This window comes from Pleurodeles waltl, chromosome 1_2, assembly GCF_031143425.1.
Source record: "Pleurodeles waltl isolate 20211129_DDA chromosome 1_2, aPleWal1.hap1.20221129, whole genome shotgun sequence".
Lineage (NCBI taxonomy): Eukaryota > Metazoa > Chordata > Amphibia > Caudata > Salamandridae > Pleurodeles > Pleurodeles waltl.
In genome coordinates, this window is record NC_090437.1 from 1097453925 (window position 1) to 1097471582 (window position 17658).

The following is a 17658-nucleotide window of genomic DNA, read 5'->3' on the forward strand; positions in this document are numbered from 1 at the left end:
ATCATAATTAGTAGCTGCACTGCTAAATAAGAAATAAAGAGCTAATTGAACACTTGAAGACCTGAATGTGCATTGACTATAGTTGCTAATGCACAAATGGTGAATGAATTTGGAAACAATGCTCCCTGTGCCCAGAATATGCACCAACCAACACCCATGGGATGCAAGGGTGAGGGTTCCAGGAAAGAAAGTATGGAAGGATTTTAAAATATATATTCAATACTTTGGCATACCTCAGCTATATTCAAGTAACCATGAGAACTCTACATCTTTTTTCTAATCCAACGCTGACCACCTGTGGTATAATACCCAGTCATAGTAGGGAGTGAATTACAGGTTGAGGTTTGTACCCATTAGCTTCAGACTCGATAGTCTTAAGGAGAAACTGTGCAATTCCACTCAAAATAAATGTTCAGAATGCAGACTAATTAATGTCTTTAGTACAGTTTTATTTATTATAACTTTGTGCATCATTCAATAGACATATAGTTGACATGTGTTTTGCCCCTCACATGGTTGGATATCTGGGGATTTTTCAAGGCTTAGTTGCAGTAGCATAGTCACTATTTCAACCATGCATGCTGGAAGGTAATCATTTGGTAATATCAAAGAAAAATATGCCTCAGTCCCAGGCTAAATCCCAACTTGGGTGGCAGTTATATTTGCAGAGAAAGGACACCTACCTGCTCATTTATCCAACAAGAGTCTATAGTTTTGAATAAAATGTCTATCCAACTATCTATTAACTAGTACGTGCTACCTAGTTGGTTGAAGGTCCAGTGTGGGGGAGGTGGAGCACTCCCCCCACCGGCAGATTTCAGCCCTGGGGACCTCATCCCTTAGGGCTCACTACAATTCAATTATGAGGGGCACTCGTCCCCCTCCCCTATCTGATCTAAGCCCTAGGGACCGCATCCCCTGGTGCCCGGCCTTCTAATAATATTTTTTTATATTTTTGGAGAGGGGGTGGCGCTGCCCCTTCCCCGGCTGATTTCAGCCCTGGGAACCCATCTCCTGGGGCCTGACCTCAATACATTTTTGTTTTTTGGGGGAGGGGGCCTGGGCATCAGGCTTGGATGTCCTGCAGGGCACCCAGTGTGCAATGAGACTGTGGGGGAATCCTGAAGGCCCCCTATGTCCCAGTCAGCTTCCCACCTCCTGTAGGAGCAGGTATTGCTTTTGCTCACAGGGAGCTGCTAAAGATGCAGTTCCCTGTCTGCAAAAGCAATTGTTTCCTCTGTTTCCCTGCCCGCATGTCTGTGAGCAGGGAAACTGAGCAAACCTCTGCTTGCAGCAAGCGAGAGCTGTTTGACAGCTCTCAATTGCTGGAACCAGAGTGTTTGCTCTGACTTCGCAGGAGCTGTCAAAGCTCCCGCCAAGTCAGATCAGACAGCTATGTCCCAAAGTGGGTACCCCAGGACAAGGTAGGAGCCGGCCCTGGGGGTGGCAATCCCCAGGGCCATTATTTGCATCGGGAGGTGGAGTGCTTGTCCCCCATCCAACAGTTGACCCGGGGAGGTGGTGGTCACCAGGGCCAGGAGTCCACAAAGGATCCATTTCCTTATCTCTTTCAGCAATGTGGAGGCGGCGGTCCGAGGGCTGTGGGAGAGACATGCTGCCACCAGAATGTAGTTGAAGTATTAGTGGTCCACGTTGCTGAAGTGGGGTCTGCAGGACACCCCCAATTTATTTTACACACTTTGCCCGGGGAAGAAGGTGGTCCCCAGGGTGAACGGAGGGGGGCGCACAGGACCCCTGCATATTCGTCTGAGATCGCCCTGGGGAGGTGGCAGTCCTCAGGGCTAATAAAAGCCCTAGGAGGGTGAACCTGTGTATTCCACTCCTTTTTAAAGCCCCCAATGCCCACAGGACCTAGCCCACCCGGAGCAAAATAAAAAAAGGGTGGAAGATCACCCTTTTTTAAAACATATGATGAAAATCTGCAGTTCTGGGTCTGCAGATTTTCCCGATATTTTAAAGAAATATGCTTTTTAGACCTGCCAGGGTCCGTGAGGGACTCCTAAACCAAGGCTAGGGATTCAGGGTGAACTCAAACTGGCACATGATTGCTGCCAACACTTCCTTGTTGAAGTGCTGGCAGCAAATCAGATATCAGCACAGAGACAGTTTGATCTGAGGAGGATCCGTGTCCCTAGATATATATTTTTTGGCCTTTAATATCTCTAAAACCACTGAACGGATTTGCATCAAATCACAAAAAGTGTGTTTTCTGGGCCAAGAGCTGGCGTAATTTGGTGTAATTCTGTCCAGCGGTTTGGGCTGTAGTTGCGTTCAAAATACCTATGGGAAAAAGAACGGGAAAAAAGCATTTTGGGACCCCACCTTATTCTCAGTCCCCACTTGACGGATAAACCCAGAAACTTTCAGGAAAGTAGCTGAATTGACAGAAGTATAAGTTTCCAAAATTTCATGAAAATTCATTAAGCTGCACTAAAGTTATTGGCAAAACAAAAAAGTATATACCTAAAAACACAAAGTTACAGGAACATTATAGTTAGGTTCTGAATTTACTAGTACAAAATCATAGAAATTCTGCAGTTATAGTAAGAGTTATTTCAAGTTTATATATCTCGTGCCTTAAGGTAACCATAACTTGTGCCCCCACCATGCACAGTTTTTTCTTCAATAATTTGACTGCTAATGTTTAATTTATATTTTTATTGATGTTATAAAAGTTGTCATGAGCACTGTAATATCTGGTGTAATTAGCATTGCCTGGCGAGGGTGCGAATTATAGTTACCTTAGGGCACGAGTTACAGTTACTTGATACTGCAACTGCTGAATTTCTATGGTTTTGTAAAAGTAAATTCAGAAACCTTTTGTTTTTTAAGTGTATTTCAATGTTTTGTAATTCTATTTCGAACTATAATGTCAAAGTAACCTTTGTTTTTTCAGTTAATTTCTATCTATTTTTTTACATTAAGCTATTTTAAATATTATACTTTAATCCAACCACCACCATGCATTGGACTTTGGCTGTGCACGTCAGGGGCTGGCTACATGACTTGGCCTGCAACTGGGCCCTGCATACAAACCCCTAAAACCACCTTACCCTGTGCAGCACCTGGCCTATTCATCTGAGTGCTTGAGTGGGTCTGTGAGTGGGTGCATGAGTGTCTAAGTGGGTCTGTGAGTGAGTGAGTAAGTGAGTGAGCCTCTGAGTGGGTCTGTGAGTCGGTGCATGAGTGTCTGAGTGGATCTGTGAGCCGGTGCATGAGTCTCTGAGGGGGTCTCTTAATGGGTGCATCAGTGTCTGATTGGGTCTGTTAGTGGGTGCGTTAGTGACTGTGGTGGTCTGTGAGTGGGCATGTGAGGATCCGAGTGAGTCTGTGTCTGAGATGATCTGTGAGTGGGTGTGTGAGGGTCTGAGTGGGTCTGTGAGTAGATGTGTGATGGTCTGAGTGGTTCTGTAAGTGGGTGCATCAGTGTCCGATTGGGTCTGTGAGTGGGTGCATCAGTGGCTAAGTGGGTCTGTGAGTGGGTACGTCAATGTCTGAGTGGGTCTGTGAGTGGGTGTGTGAGGGTCTGAAAGTGGGTGTGTGAGGGTCTGAAAGGGTTTGTCAGTGAGACAAAAGTGATTGTATGACCCTCTGAGTGGGTCTGTGACTGGGTGCACGTGTGTCTTAGTGCAAATTCATCACACAACATGTGGATATATATATATATATATATATATATATATATATATATATATGAAAGAAAAGATGTCCTGATCTGCGTGTTACGGCGCACTTAATTCTCCGGTGGTGCTGGTTTGAGGCAGGACAACCATATTTTCAAAAAACAAGATTCTCTTTCTGTTTTAGCAAGAGAAAACCGCACTCTGTCGTTGTGCCAAAAATACCTTAACTTTTAATCCTAGGGGATTCATGTTTGTTTGTTTATGATCTCACTAATGTATTAAAAGTTAAGGTATTTTTGGCACAACGACAGAGTTCGGTTTTCTCTTGCTAAAACAGAAAGAGAATCTTGTTTTTTGAAAATAAAAGAAAAGAAACAGGCACCTACGTCCTTGGTGCCTGAAAAAATGCACTCCACTAGGTGATGGTACGTGATAGAAAAGTTTAATGGCAACGCGTTTCGATCTCCCTGTGAGCTATTAGAAAGATCGAAACAGGTGCCTGTTTCTTTTCTTTTTATATATTTGAGCAGTGGCTGGTTTCCGCTCTTCGCACTGGCCCTTCTGTGGAAGAAGCCGGGCTATACCAGCAACCATCATATATATATATATATATATACAGTATATGTATATAGATCTTGAAGAATTCACAAGCAGTGAATGCACTCACTTGGGTAGGGAAAGGAACAGTTCTTTATTCACCATACCACACAATGTGTTTCGGCCCAGTCGGGCCTTGGTCCGATGACCTCCAATAATCTAGATATAAGCTAACAAACATAAAAACAAACAAAGTATAGCACAGTGTAAAAGTTTAAAATTGCAGGAAGCCAGATTGGAAAGGAACAACACAAAGGGGAATGTCATTGCTCATAAACTACAGTAGAACACCATTCACTATCATCAACAAAATAAGAATTATAAAATAAATATCATATCACGTGGTGCTTAATGTTCAGTAACGCCCCAGGGGCTAAACAGAAAAGGCACTATAAATACAAGACTGACACATTAGTGGGTAGTACATATATAAATATATATATATATACACACACACACACACACACACACACACTTGACCGTGTACATGGTCATGAGTTCCTGAGATCACCACCAGGGGTATATTTTGTAATCCTGGCCAGGTGGTAATATAATAAAGATTTGAGAGTGACCTATCTGAGACAGTTTTATAAGTCTGTTGTTCATCCTTGGTCCCCGTGGTTGATGTTGTTTATTTGTTGTGTATGCAATTTTGTGTTCCCCCATCCTTTCTGCTCCACTCCGACTTGGAATTGGGTTGGAGTGTGTTAGCAGTAGCCCGATGATGAAGCATGCCACAACTTGTGGGTGAGAGAAGTTTTTTCATGGTGATTACCATTGTTGGGGATAATGATGCACTGGTTGTTTCCTGTCCTATAGTGTTATTGATTGAGATTTTGGGAGGTCGGGCAAGGAATTTTTTCCTCTCACTGCTTTTTGAGTGTTTTAGTAAACCTAAGAATAAAACAGGAACTCACCATCCAGTTCAACACCTCTATCAAGACTGCAACATTTACTGACACCTGGAAATATTCCAAAATCAGACCGCTACTCAAAAACACCTCCGCTGACCCCAACAGACCCAAAAACTACTTGTCAATCTACCTGCTCCCATTCCCAGTGAAGGTACTCGAAAAGATCAACACCAAGCAACTCATGACATACCTGAAGCAGAACCAGCTGCTTTAGGCAGCAATCACAGCACCGAAACTTCCCTGATTCCAGCCAGTGACAACATCTGAACCCTTCTCGATGGAGGACAAACAGCAGCTTTGATCCTCCTCGACCTCTCAGTAGCCTTCAACACTGTATCCCACCACAGGCTGGTCAAAAGACTCCACCACATCGGCATCTAAGGGCATCCACTCAGATAGATCACCTCCTTCCTCACTGGAAGTATCAACCTTTCATCTTCGAACCCAAGGAGATCACCTGCGGTATTTCCCCGGGCTCAACCCTCCGCCCCACACTTTTTAATGGATATATAACCCCACTGGCCAACATCATCAGATCCCACGGTCTCAACATACTTTCCTGTGCAGATAACACACAACTCATTCTCTCACTCACCGACGACCTCTCCAGCACCAGAACCAGCTTCCACAGATGCATGACAAGCATCACTGATTGGATGAAGAACAACTGCCTGCAGCTGACTACAGACAAGATGGAAGTACTGATCATGGCAACAACAGCAACACAGGGAATTAAATCCTGGGGGCCACCAGACCTAGGACCCCCACACACTGCCTTCGACCGTGCCAGAAACCTCGCAATCATCATTGACAACAAGCTCATCATGAAATTATCTCCTCTCCCTACTTCCTCGCTTTGAGAATGCTACATAAGATCTTCAAGTGGCTAGCTCTACACACGAGATACACAGTGACACAGGCCCTTATCACCAGCCGACTGGACTACTGCAAAGCCCTCTATGTAGGAAACGCCACATACCTCCTACAGAGACTTCAGACCTTATAGAACATGACAGCCAGACTCATCCTAGGCCTTCCCAGACCCACATCACACCCCATCTCAGGCAACTCCACTGGCTCCTCATACAGAAGAGATGCCAGTTCAAGCTGCTGACCCACACACATAAGGCCCTACTCAACCAAGGACCTGTGTACATCAACCACTGCCTGAACTTCCACCAACCATCAAGAAGATTATGCTCTGCCTCCCTTTAACTTGCTCATACTCCCTGCATGTACCGATGCAGAAGTGGAGGAAGCGCCTTCTTTCACAATGCAGCAGAAACCTGAAACAGACTCCCCACATACCTCCAGACCATCACCTCACTTCCAGAATTCTAAAGGGTCCTTATGGCCTGGCTGTTCAAATAAGCCTCTGGGACTTGCAAATGTCTGGATACCCTATCGGGTGATTAGCTGCGCTTTACAAGTCCTGAATGATTGATTGATTGTGTAGTACTGTTCAGAGAACAGATTCTGGCAAATTGATTGATTGTGTAGTACTGTTCAGCAAACGGATTTTGGCAATTTAAAGCAGATCGCAGGCCCAAGTATTCACTTAACATGTTGGTTGAGAAGGCTTTCTTGCCCAAAAAGTCAAAAAGCACAGGGACAGAGATAGAGTGGTCATAGATCTCTAATGTTGGCCCATACTAGCGGTTTACATGACAGTACAGCATGGCAGGAATGAAATACCATTACTAACCAATATCTCTTGCCTTTTGTATTCTCTTCAACCCCTTCATTGTATTTCACTCTTATCCATTTTTAGCCTTATCCCTCCCTTGGGAGAAAAAAGTCTATGCTTGACTTCCTAGTTTTTAAAATGTTGTCAACCAATCCTCCCAGACTGATACTTTTGATATAAGATACTGATGACTTTAGTGAGATATTGCTGTTGTGCTGTTATGTTTTAGTCTAGGTGTGCAGTCCACCAATGCCACCACAAGCACCAGCCAGCCAGGGAAAGCAGCAGAGGAGGCCCAGCAGGTTGAGGAACGAGGAGCAGTCCCAGTGGTGGCAGGGACTAGTAGAAGTCACCTTGCTTGCATATTGACAATACTGTATTTGTTAGGCAAAGCAAATATATTGCCCATCACCTCCCTGCCTACAGTGTTGAATGTATTCTGCAATGTATACAAACCTAAGACAAGGTACGTTACAAGTGCTCACCCAGTCACCTATTAGTACTTCACTTCATCACTCTTTCTGTCCCAGCCTACCCAGTAATGTAAATTCCATCTCTGCATGTGTAGCATTTTCTTTGCCCAAGTGACTTTTACTCATGGCTCCATTACAGATTTACGGTTGCCAGGGTGTCATGTGGAACTAAGAGCCTGATTTAGAATTTGGCTGATAGGATACTCTGTGACAAATGTGACAAATATAATAATATATACCATTCTCTGCTCAACAGTGCATCATTTATATTCTATGCACTGTACACTATAAAATGTAGGACAGGATATCCCATCTGCCAGACTCTATCAGCCCCTAAGATTGCAATCTAGGCTCAAGGTAGATTTGCATAGAGTGCAGGAAAAGAGCAGGTCCTTTTTAGTTAGTGATAGTAAACTAGCCCAAAAACGTGCTGCAGAGTAGCAGATCTTCTAGCATGGCTCATTAGTATTGCATATGTGTAATTGTGCAGCATATATACACTCTTTAACACACAAAGGCCCTCATTATGACATTGGCGATAAATTCCACTTGCAACCACGCTGACGGCCGCCAACTTACCACTCCGGCGGTGGATATCCGTTCACCATATTATGACACACACACACCAATACAACAGAATTCAGCCACATACACAAATCTGCCAGTCCGGTCAGTGTTAAAGTGGTGGGATCAAAACCCACACCGTCACGCCAATAGAACAATGTCCACCACATTATGACCCACGAATCACCACAGCGGACATTCAACGGCGGCAAACCATTGGCGGTACATATCGCCGCGGTAAATGGAGACCCACATACAAAACAACACCCCATTGGACAATTCAAACAACACACACCTGACACCCATACACACACCACACCCACACCACTATAAAACACGCACCCACATTACCCACAACCCTTTACGAATACAAAGCTTTGCCAACAGACACTAAGACCACTGACACAACTAGAGCCACACACTACTCACACCTATACACCGCTCGCGCACTCCACATCACACACCCCAACACATTACCCAACACAGCCTCACCAACACACCTCACATAATACTTACAGGCACCACAAAGACACCCCCATTTCACAGAGGAGGAACTAAGGGTCATGGTGAAAGAAATTGTCAGGGTAGAGCCACAGCTATTTGGAACACAGGTGCAGCAGATATCAATAGCCAGGAAGATGGAGCTATGATGGAGAATCATGGACAGGGTCAATGCCGTGGGGCAGCACCCCAGAACTAGGGATGACATCAGGAAGAGGTGGAATGACCTACTGGGAAAGGTACGTTCCATAGCAGCAAGACACCAGCTCGCTATCCAGAGGACTGACGGTGGACCCCCACCTCCTCCCCCACAACTCATAGCATGGAGGAGCAAGTCTTGGCAATACTGCATCCTGAGGGCCTGGCTGGAGTCGAAGGAGGACTGGACTCTGGTAAGTCAACTCTCTACTATTATCAACCCCCTACCTGCATGCCATCACATACCCTCATCCCCATCAGTCCACTACATCCTACACACCCCACAATCACATCTCACTCATCCCAATGTCAATCCCTGCATGCTGTACCAATGCATGGACACCCCTCACAGCCCTGCAATGACACTCATCACTAAAGCATGTATAGCAGAAAGAACTAACAATCCCACCATACACTAACATAGAGAAGTGAAAGCTGGCAGGGCAAATCCAACCAAAGAGGGGAAGCCACTGTAGTAAAATATGTCAGACACATTAACCAGAACACATCATTTACATTCACACAGATACCCCAACCAATGTCCCTTAACTGATGAGGCCCACAGTGATGACAGCAACTCTGGTCTTCAGGATCTGTGTGGCCTACCTGGCCCAACAGGGACCACTGGACAGCCATTTACCCAGGCCCAGTCACACACCACCACAAAGCCTCCCCCACCTGGAAACACCACTACAGGACCCACCCAGCGTACCCACATCTTTGTCCCCAGGACACGTCAATCAGCAGTGTGTCCAACTCTACAGGGACCCCAGGCCACACCTCATAACCAAGACAATCAGGGACCTGGGGTCAGTGGCATTGGGCACACGGTTCAGGGGACAGAGGCACAGGCCAACAGGGAAACTGGGAGGACTATTGTGCACCAGGGGGAGGACAGGCCCAGAGAACCGACTCTCCAGGTGGCACTCGCCGAGATCCTGGCCTATCAACATTCCCAGGACACGATGAGCCAGATCCTGGACAACATGCAGGAGAACAGGAGGCTGCAGGAGGGACAGTACATGGGGATCAGAGAGGACTTGCAGGCTATCAACAACACCCTGATCTCCATAGCAGGGGTGCTGGCAGACATGGCCAACATTATGAGGAAGGCAGTCTCACGACAGTGGGCCCCTGCCACTAGCCAGACATTTGAATAGCCTTCCACTGCCCCTGCCGCTAGTGGCCAGGATGCCCCGGCACAGGACTCACAGGCCACCAGCACCCCTTCCCCTGCAGAAGTTGAACCACCCCGCAAACATTCCCTGTGATCCGGACAGAAGCCAGAGACACTTGCCAAGACCCCCGCCGGGAAATGAGACTCTCCTGACTGTCACCCCTATGTACAACTCAGTCACCCTGTCCATCTTGAACTGCCATTGCTCCCCTTCCTATGTCCTCTTGGACAATGCACCTGTGCTACAAATAGACTGGAACAATACCCTGGACTTTCCTCCATCATCACCCCATCCCATTTCATTTGCCTCCCAATATGTTACCACTTCAATAAACACCCTTTGTAAAACATCCATTTGGAGTATGTCATGTATATCAAATATGTATTGATTGAAAAAGGTACAAACATTGCAATTTAACTGTACATAGAATGAGCATAGATTAATGGCCTGTAGCTGGCTGTGGTGATCACACTAGGAGTATATGTCAAGTCACCAACATCTCAAAATGAATTGCCAGAGAGAACAGTAAGTGGGCATAGAAGTGGGAAATATTAGCATGCCACTGCCACACAGATTACCCTGATTACAGATTATCCTGGATCGGTGAATGATGCCTCCTGATCCTCACTGTACATAGGGTGTACTGCTGCCACACGGGTGTCTCCAGGCTCCTCCTCCTGCAGGAAAGGGACATGGTGTCTGAGGGCCAGGTTGTGCAGCATGCAGCATGCTACTACTATCTGGCAGACCTTCTTAGGTGAGTAGCACAGGGATCCACCTGTTAGATGGAGGCACCAGAACCTGGCCTTCAGGAGGCCAAAGGTCCTTTCAATTATTCTTCGTGTTCGCCCATGTGCCTCATTGTAACGTTCTTCTGCCCTTGTCCTGGCATTCCTCATAGGGGTCAGCAGCCATGATAGGTTTGGGTAACCAGAGTCACCTGCAATTATTGAGGGGCAGCCTTTAGATACACACTATCCTATATGGCCCAGACCATACCCATACACCAACATCTACTGGGTGGGAACCAGAGCTCACCTATTAGCCACACCCTGTGCCTCTGTAGTTGGCCCATCACATTTGGGATGCTGCTATTCTTCAGGACAAAGGCATCATGCACTGATCCAGGATACTTAGCATTGACGTGGGAGATGTATTGGTCCGCCAAGAACACCATCTGCACATTCATAGAGTGGAAACTCTTACGATTCCTGAAAACCTGTTCATTCTGCCCTGGGGGGTTCAAATGCAATATGTGTTCTATCAACCGTCCAAATAATTTTGAGGATGTGTCCCATTGAATAAAACTAGGCCTTCACTGTGGCCAAATCCTCAACCTGGGGGAAAACAATGTAGCTGCACATGTGTTTTATCAGGGCAGACAACACTCTTGTCAGCACGTTTGAGAACATTGGCTGTCACATTTGTGCTCCAAAGCCCACTGTCACTTGGAAAGAACCAGTTGCCAGGAAATGGAGCACTGATAGCACTTGCACAAGAGGGGGATCCCAGTGGGGTGACGGATAGCAGATATCAGGTCTGGCTTCAATTGGGCACACAGCTCTGTGATTGTGACCCTGTCCAGTCTATAGGTGAGGATAATGTGCCTGTACTCCAGTGTTGCCAAGTCCAGCAGGGGTCGGTACACAAGGTATATCTCCATCTCCTATTCAGCTGCAGCAGTAGGTATCTAAGGACACAAGAGTGAGGAGGCTGTCACAAACTGAACATTTGAGCCACAACAGGAGTTTTCAATCTGTAAACTTGTAATGGTCAGAGTGGTTTGTCCATTTTGTGCCTATTTCTCCTGTGACACAGCATGAATCCAAAGTGCTGCCCCCCCCCCAAAATGGCATCTGCCTGTTCTGTGTGGAGGAACAGGTGGAATTGAGGTAATTCCGCTGACGTTGTGCGCCCTGGCGGGAGGCGGTCGGGAACCCCGGTACAACTCCTCATTGCTTAATATTGGCCCCTATGGGGTACAGTGGCCAATGGTGATCTACGCTGGCGGTGACGGTATGCACCACTGTGGATGTGACCGCCATTTGCTATCTTAGTCCTCACTTGCTACCTGACTTTTCCATAGGAGAGAACCTACACTGCATGTGCTGCTGTGACCTGAGTGACCTGAGTCTGGAACCTACCCTGGCCTGTGACACGCAAAATGGACCCAGCCTTCACTTCGGAGGAGTTGGAGAGACTAGTGGATGGGGTCCTCCCCCAGTACGGACTGCTGAATGGGCCTCCAGACCAACAGGGGAGTACACTGTGGGCACAATGCATGTGGCAAGAATGCATGGAGTAGTGTGTGTGTGATAGCCTCATGGAAGGGGGTGGGTGGATGTCCTGTTTGCGGCGTACAGCTTGTGTGCTGGGCTATGTGTGTTCCAATGGTGATGGGAACGGGTATGGTGGGCCATATGTATAACTGCTGGACTGTTTGTCAAATGGTATTTTCCAGTGTATTGCCTCTGCAGGTCAGCGCCCATTAAAAGAAGGGAATATGGGTGCCATTGCCAAGGAGGTGCGAACACTGGGGGTTTATGGCAGACAGAGCACACACTATCACAAACGGTGGGAGGACCTGAGACGCTGGGGACAGAAGATGGGTGAGGCCCACCTGGGGATGGCCTCCCAATGAGGAGGGGTTGCCCGTCGAACCCTGACTCCCCTGATGGCCCGCATACTGGCGGGGGCCTATCCAGAGCTGGATGGGCGCTTGAGGCATCACAGCAGTACAGTGCCCATCATGACAACTTACACCTGGTAGGGTGGTATCCGGGTGGTGGACGTGTGTCAGTGGGTGCCCCTAGCCCAGGCCTGACATAGCAGCATAGGTCCTTTGGTTGCAGGGCTCCTGAAGGGATAATCCTGCCTACCTAGCTTGGAAGTGTCCACTACCGGTTAGGGCTGCGTGGGTCCCAGGTGTCCTGCAGTTGGCGATGTGTGCCCCTCCCATACCTTGGTGACTAGCGATATCAGTGGTGTTGCAATGCATAGTGCGTAGGCCTGTTCCCTGTGTGTGAGGGTGCTATATACACCAATGGTGGTGTTGGTGCAGCCGTTGACCCAGTGTATCCTTTGTCTCTTTCCCCCCTTTTATGTTTTGTCATCCTTTCCTTATGTGCATTAGCATCATCTGGTGGAGGAGCAGAGGCACTGGCGATGGAGTGAGCTGCATCCCACAGGACCCAGGAGGCAGAGTCCACCGACGCTGAGGGCACCAGTGGGATGGAGGGCGAGGGGAGCACCACGACGGAGACTAGAGGGGACACTTCAGACACAGATACCTCCTCCGATGGAAGCTCCCTGGTGGTGGTGGATACCTCTGTTACCACCCTAGCTATAGGTACAGCCGCCACCCCACATACCAGCCCCACCCTTTCAGCAGCACCTCATCGATTTGCCCGTGTCCGCTCACCTAGGAGGGTGGGCATCGAATTCACCCCAGGCACCTCAGGCCCTACCCCAATGAGCCCTGCTCCCTGAGTGAGGAGACTATTGACCTCCTGAGATCCATCTCGGTAGGGCAGTCAACCATTCTGAATGCCATCCAGTGGCTGGCAGCCCAGATGTAACAATCTAATGCATTCCTGGAGGGCATTCACACTAGATTGGCAGCCCAACAGAGATCGATCCAGGCTCTGGCCTCTCCGATGGCAGCCATTGTCCCTGTGTCTACTGTCCTTCCTCCAACTTCCACTTCACAGTCCCATTCTCCTCAACCCCAACCCATCCCAAGCACACAGCCAGACGAGCATGCACACAAAACAACACCCAAGAGTGTCACAGGCAAACACAAGCACCACACTTCATCCCACAGGCACTCACACAAACACCATCCAGTTGCAGACATAACAACCTCCACTATTTCCTCTGTCTCTGTCTCCCCCTCATCCTCATCCTCCACCTCCCACCCAGTTACATCCACACTCACACCTGCAAGCACTACATCACCATCAACTACCAGCATCAGAACACACACCTCACTGGCAGACACCTCAACAACATACATTCACATGTCCCCTGTGTCCTCTCAAACTATGTCCGTCCCGCCTCCTAAAGTACACAAACGCAAGTACTCAGACACCCAACAGCCATCCAACTCACAACAGCATACAATCCATGCACCTGCACCCAAATCCAGCAAACACCTCCAACAACCACTCCCTCATCCTCTACTCCCATTCCTTCTCCCTCTTCCCGCCCCAATGTCCTTAGCAAACTTTTCCTATCCACCATTGACCTCTTCCCTACTCCTCCCCACCCCCGTCCTGCATGTATGGCCAGGGTATCAAAAACCCAGCCAAGCACCTCAGCCACAGTGTCAAAGGGCCCAGTTCCATCCGCACCTACTAGTAGTGGACAGGAATCCAGGCCACATTTAATGAAGGGGAAGGAGCCTGCACCAGCCAGCCTAAAGGGCAAGGAGCCTGCAGCGGCAGGCAAGAAGGGCAAGGAGTCTGCACCTGCCGCCCGAAAGGGCAAGGAGCCTGCTCCAGCAAGCAAGAAGGGCAAGAAGCCTGCACCTGCCACCCGAAAGCCTGCACCAGCAGCTGTATCTAAGCCCCCACCCCGAACCATGGTTGTGCATCCATCCGAGGGTGCAGGGGATGTGCAGGAGCCTCCCCCCACCACCACCAGCACCACCACAGTGCATCCATCTGAGGGTGCAGGGGATGTGCAGGAGCCTTCCCCCCCACCAGCCCCAGCACCACCACAGAGCATCCATCTGAGGGTGCAGGGGATGTGCAAGGGCCTTCCCCCACCACCACCACCACCACAGTGCAGCCGTCACCACCAACAAACACAATGCAATCCTGCCTCCATGGGTTGCTGTGCGGCCTGTCCACTCCACAACCGGTGGGCAAGTCACCCACTCGAGGGACTGTGGCCTTGCACTCCCAATGACCAAGCACTGGGCATGTTGCCACCTCCAGAACCAGTGGGCAAGTCACCCACTCAAGAGACTTTGGCCTTGCACTCCCCAGGACCAAGCACAGGGCATGTTGCCCCCCAGAACCAGTGCGGGAGACACCCACTCGAGAGACTCTGGCCTTGCGCTCCCCAGAACCAAGCACAGGGCATGTTACCCCCTCGAAACCAGTGGTCTTGTTTCCGCTCCCGGCTGTGGTGCCCCCTGGCCCCCTGAGGTGCCTGCCTATTTGCCAACTGATGCCCCTGCAGTGTTCTCTCCGTGTTGATGCAGGTGACAAGTGGGGCCTTGGACTTTGCCTTGTGGCTATGTGGCCCACGCGAACTGAGGACTGGCCAGAGTCCCTTGTTCTGTACATTTGTAAATCACTGTTACATTGCCTAACTTTTTTTTTTTTTTTTACTGTGTTGATATTATTACACTCACTTTGGTAAAATCTTTTTGTCCTTGCATTATTCAGCCGATTTCGGGGGATTAACTTGCTTTATTGTGCATCCAGTTGTGGGGTGTGTTTTGTGCGTGTGTGTGTCACTTTTGTTTTCCTCCCCCCTCCCTTGTGTTCTAGGCGGCTGTACTCACTGTCGTCATCTTCACCGGCGTTGGTGTTCATGGTGGAACAGAATGTAGAATATCATCGGAAATACATGCAGTTCGGGTTTCATGGTGGCGTGGTTCTTCCCTGTGTCTCCAATGGTGAGTCATTTCACTTCTGTGCATTGTTCCCGCCAGGCTTTTGATGTCGTTGGTACCGCCCCGGAAAAGGTGGCGGATTGTGTGGTTGTAATATGGTGGGCAGATCATTGACTTCTGCCTGGCTGTAGGTGGCTACCGCTGTGGTGGCTGTTGTTTCCACCCTGGCGGTCGGAGTGGTACATTGGCTGTCTTTTGGATATCTTTCCGTCATGGTCATAATTTGGCGGTAATTACCGCCGGCCTGATGGCAGTATTACCGCCACTTTATCACCGCCCGCCAGGGTCATAATGAGGGCCAAAGTGTCTGTTCAATTTCACCCTATCAAATCCTTTAAACTAAAATCACATTTTGATTCTGTTGGTGGTCTGGATTTATTCCTTGTAGTCACTGCTATTGCATTAAGTAATGCATGTGTGGGAAAAACGTAACCTTGTCACTAATCACATCAAAACCTAGAAATGATCATAGATACCAGCAATGTTCTGATACTACCAGTATAGACAATATAAACAATTGTTTGCCCTGAGAATTACAATTCATGTTTTTTAATTTCATGATCTGGCTACTCATGCCACTGGAGCCGGTCAACCATCCTGGTGTGAGGTAGCTGCCCAGCTACTGCCTCAAAAATTAGAGGCCATGATAAATGAATACCACTGGATGGCGGTCTTGGAGGAGGAGGCACGGGTCTCTAGTTCTTTGGGCCGCCAGCCAGGCCTACCTTCAATCTGGCATTGACTCCATCGCCACCTGCATCCGGAGTCCAAAACTGCGACTCATGCAAGCACATCATGAGCTCTCCTCCTTGTCATCATCATCTCACCGCCTCCTCCATCACATCCTTCGTGAACTGACACTCATTAGGTGTGGCTAGTAGATCCTGGCCCAGGAGGTGACTGATGTCCGAAAGGATCTGGATGCCATCAAATATCTTTTTTATTGAATGATTTTATTTGGTGGGAGGGGCTGTCATGGGTGGAGATGGTGGGAAGAGGTGTTTGCAAAGGGAAAGTTTGGGGGGTTTGCTTGGGGAGCGGGGTTAGCCTGTTGCTAGTTAGTGTAGGATTGTGGGTTAGTGAGAAGAGCAAGACAAGAAGCAGTCCTCTGAAATTGCCCCACATTATACTGTGCATCAACTTTTCTTTCTAGACTTTCTTTACCTGAAGTCCCTTGCCATGCATTTATTCTTCAGAAGGATACTCTTAGCTCTTGTTGCAGTCTAATATACCCTGTTACCAGAGTGAAATGGAAAATTCACTACAGTATATTTGTCTGAGTTGATTGCTTGATGAAGTTTTGCAGCACCCAACCACCTCTCAGCGATACTTATATATTAGTTAGTTACTGTCCTTGTCCTACCCTCTGCACCTATTGACCACGAATGTGGTGCCAACCACATGAACAGAAATAGTCTCTATCTCTCCTTCCCAAGAACAACTTCAGAGCTAAGGGCCTGATATAGAACTCAGTGGACTGGCTACTCCGTCACAATGGTGAAGGATATACTGTCTGCAGAAATCTAAATTTCATTATGTCCTATGGGATTTAGGGGCATATTTATACTCAATTTGCGCCAGATTTGCATAATTTTTTTAATGCAAATTTGGTGCAAAACTAACTCCATATTTAGATTTTGACGTTAGACCTGTTTAACATCAGAAAATTGGACTTTGCACCATTTTGTAGATCCGTGAACCTACCTAGCATCAATGAGATGCAAGGTAGGCTTTCCCATCTAAAAAATGTTGCTAACCCCATAGCCTCATATTTACCAACCCTTGCTAAAATGACTCATGGGTGGGAGGAGGGGCTAAATAATGGTGAAAAGCTTGCTTTGCCCCATTATTTAAAGCCTGGGTCGGACCAGACGTTAGGGGACCTGTGGACCCATTTCCATGGTTGAACACCATGGGAATGGGTCCACAGGTGCCCTCCTCAAGCCCCAGGAACTCCCACACCAGAGACACACTGGAGGATCCCAGTTAAGTAGGGTAAGTATAGGTAAGTATTTTATTTTTTATTAAAGTGCCATTAGGGGCCCAACTTGTGGGCCCCTGTATGGCACAGGGTGCAATGGCCATGCCCAGGGGACACTGGTCCCCTGTGCTAGCCATTGGGGTGGTGGGCATGACTCCTGTCTTTTCTAAGACAGGAGTTATGTGGTATGGATGGTTTTGCATCAGAAAATGACGCTAGGCTGGTTAGAGGCATTTTTTTGCCTCTAACCAGCCTAATGTCATTTTTTGGCGTAAAACCCCCTTCTCCCATACCG